Source organism: Sinocyclocheilus grahami, unplaced genomic scaffold, assembly GCF_001515645.1.
Source record: "Sinocyclocheilus grahami isolate Dianchi unplaced genomic scaffold, SAMN03320097.WGS_v1.1 scaffold335.1, whole genome shotgun sequence".
NCBI classification, from domain to species: domain Eukaryota; kingdom Metazoa; phylum Chordata; class Actinopteri; order Cypriniformes; family Cyprinidae; genus Sinocyclocheilus; species Sinocyclocheilus grahami.
The window spans coordinates 256,733-260,776 of NW_015505514.1; positions in this window are offsets into that span (position 1 = coordinate 256,733).

The following is a 4,044-nucleotide window of genomic DNA, read 5'->3' on the forward strand; positions in this document are numbered from 1 at the left end:
TTATATATATATAGACTAACCTTATATATACAAAATAGTTTTTTTGTGTTTTAAGCATCAGAAATTGTTTGTTTTTATATTTATTACCAAATATTTATGGCTGGTGGTTTGTCAGTCAGATATAAAAATGGTGCTCAGCTCTGAGGGAATCTACAGACGGTTTGATTTTAATGTTGCCACATCAGTGAGGCTTTTAATCAACATTAGCATTTCTATTCTTAACAAAACATTGATTCTTTTAACATTTTTAAAAACCGCTCGAGTTACTGTAAAGCACAGGACCTCTTGCTTTGTTACTTTTTTTATTGTTTATTTATATAACGTCTAGCTGTAGTCTAGTTATTGTTGTGTGAATAATGTTTTGGTTTATTTGAGCAATGTAAAGCCATGCTGCCTGACAGTAACATACACATTATAAGCTGTATCATTGTGTATATCTTAAGTGGAAATGCAATCGAGAGGTATTGCTGCTTTACTGAGGGTGCTCATTAGATGTTACATATATTTGGCCAGATATTTTCAGCTCAAATAATTAGTAAATATTGCACAGTATGTATTTTTGTCTTTACAGATTTCAGATGATTATATTTTTTCATTGAATGTTTATTTTTTTTCATGGTTCTGCTTTATGTCTGTTAGAGTGTTGAACATTATTTTGTTGTAAAAGTGAACTATTTTTATATGCGTCAGGGCAATGAGCCGGTTCTGCAGCCGATTCAGTTACGAGATGGAGTATGTTTGACTTTTTTGGTTTGTATTTAGTGCAAATTGTGCCATTTTGGGAGGGGGCAAAGCTCCTAATGTGCAAAAGAACCAAATTACTCTCAATTGCCTTCTTGTATTTTCAAATTCTAAATCATGCACGGTCATTTTTTCCTGTTATTTGTTGCTCAGAATGTTATTTGAGGTAAGATGAAATGGTAAGAGTTTAGTGGTTGTCCATGTATTATGTATGTACCTTTGTGAGTATGTGTTGGGAAACATTGCATGTACCAGGGATGACACTAGAGTGCGCTACCTCATATTAATGGCTATGTTCTCAGTACTCAGTGCTTCTGATACTCTAAAGGAGTAACAAAGGCTAATTTCAGGAATGGTGTCTATGGAATGGCCATTTAACTCCTAAAAAACTGTGGGGCAGATCACAGGTCAGAGGAGTTCATTTGGTTTTCCAATTTTGAGAAATAAAGTAGTTTGCACTGACAATTGAGTCTTTATTCAATGCATTTAATACAGCAATATTGTGGATAACAATATAAATTTTGATGATTATGATATCACTATTATATTAATGCTGATCAAGGCTGCAATCATTAAGATTTTAGGCAAAAAAAATAAAAATCTCTGAATAAAGGAAAGTATATATAGACCCTGTAACTGTTCATAGATTTCTTTTACCACATCTAATCCCTTTTTGCCTTTGTCTACTTTTATATTTCATAAGACCAGAAAACAGTCTGGTCCTTCTTGTAATTTATAGTTTAACTGTACCTCATATTAATGGCTATGTTCTCAGTACTCAGTGCTTCTGATACTCTAAAGGAGTAACAAAGGCTAATTTCAGGAATGGTGTCTATGGAATGGCCATTTAACTCCTAAAAAACTGTGGGGCAGATCACAGGTCAGAGGAGTTCATTTGGTTTTCCAATTTTGAGAAATAAAGTAGTTTGCACTTACAATTGAGTCTTTATTTAATGCATTTAATACTGCAATATTGTGGATAACAATATAAATTTTGATGATTATGATATCACTATTATATTAATGCTGATCAAGGCTGCAATCATTAAGATTTTAGGCAAAAAAAATAAAAATCTCTGAATAAAGGAAAGTATATATAGACCCTGTAACTGTTCATAGATTTCTTTTACCACATCTAATCCCTTTTTGCCTTTGCTAGTTTTAAGACTAACAGTTTGTCTACTTTTATATTTCATAAGACCAGAAAACAGTCTGGTCCTTCTTGTAATTTATAGTTTAACTGCAAAATCGACCTCACGTAAATGGCCTGAATGAACTGCCAGTGCATACTATCTTCCCTGAATGCGAATAAACACAATAACGAAAAGCACAGGCAATAAAGGGAAGTGTTCTATCTGTAAACCTTTCCTCGAGGCTTTCTTAACCCTTGTGTTGTGTTCAAACCCCTATAACACTTGTGATGTTCCAGGGCAAAAATGATTATAAATCACTCATTATGCTATATTATCACCAAAGATTGGATTCAATCTTTTTGTCAACTTCTTTTCTTTCATTTAGGGCTGGTTTTGTATTTATATTTGCATCTGATTAATCGTCGGCCTCATTTATCTGAAAGTAGGCACCTCATTTTTTGAGTGGAAAAAGGATTATGAATAATTTTCACAATATTAAATAAAATGTGGAGAAAATGTGCACTGTTTATCACACTAGTGTACTTTAATGTTTAATCAGGGAGTTTGTTTTGAAAGGCTTTTATTTTGTACAAAATGGCACAAAGTCACACTTGTGGTGTTCCCGGGCACAAAAATGACTGGCCATTCAGAGTGAATGGGAAAGATCACAAAAAACAGGACTTTTGAAATGCTTTTATTTTCTGAAAAGGGGCAAAAAGTAACACTTTTGCGGTTCCCTGTGTAGCGAATTTAGCTCACATCAGGAAATATGAATAATTAACCATTGGTCCAAATGCTACACCTGTCAAATCTGAACATTGTGGCATACGAGAAAGAACACATTTAAGGGTTAGTTCACCCAAATTCTGTCATTAATTACTCCATTTACTCACCCTCATGTCGTTCCAAACCTGTGAGTTGCTTTCTTATGTTGAACATAAAAGAAGATATTTTGAAGATTGCTGGTAATCAAACAGTTGGTGGTTGCCATTGACTGCCATAGTAGGGAAAAAAATATTATGGAAGTCAATGGCAACCACCAACTGTCTGATTACCAGCAATCTTCAAAATATCTTTTTTTGTGTTCAACATAAGAAAGCAACTCACAGGTTTGGAACGACATGAGGGTGAGTAAATGATGACAGAATTTTCATTTTTGGGTGAACTATCCCTTTAAGATTCTTATATAGAGAACATTTCATGGAACAACAAACCAATATTTATACTGTCACAAAAAAATAACACCGACACTGTCATACAGAGACAATGTCATGCAACAACAAATCTGACCATTGTGACATGAAAAAACAGCACTGCCATATGGAGAACATTTCATGGTTCAACAATATTTATATGCTGTCTTTGTGCTAAAGCATTTATTAGTAAACTTTTGTCTGCTTTGTGAGAACATGAAAGCCTCAAAATCTATTGTTATAATATTTTGTCTAGAAGGTGTGATAAAAGAATGAAGATGAAAGAAAGATTCTTTTGAAGCAGGGTGAAGCCAGTGTGTGTGTGTGTGTGTGTGTGTACTGGTTTATATATCCTGGTGGGGACTTAAACCTGACTACACACAGACTCATGGGGACTCGTGTCACGGTGGGGACCTAAATTGTGGTCCCCAAGGGAACAAAAGCTTATAAATCATACAGAATGAAGTTTTTTGAAAATCTAAAAATGCAGAAAGTTTCCTGTGAGGGGTAGGTTTAGGGGTAGGGTTGGTGTAGGGCAATAGAAAATACGGTCTGTACAGTATCAAAACCATTACGCCTATGGAGAGTCCCCACAAGGATAGCTGACCAGACTGTGAGTGAGAGAGAGAGAGAGAGAGAGAGAGAGAGAGAAAGAGAGAGTTATACTATCAGATTGATGAAATTATATTGCATGCAGTTCAGGGTTGGATGAAATAGAAAGCTTGTAATACTCCCAATAGTTTGTATACGTACGTGTGTGTGTGTGTGTGCGTTTTTGTGACAAATGAGGACATAAATTTGTATAATGACAAAGGTATGACATAGGCATTACAAGGAGAAGGTGACTTTTCAGGACATTACCCCATGTCCCCACTTTTCAAAACGCTTATAAATCACACAGAATGGAGTGTATTGAAAATCTGAAATAGCAGAAAGTCTCCTGTGAGGGGTAGGTTTAGGGGTAGGGTTGGTGTAGG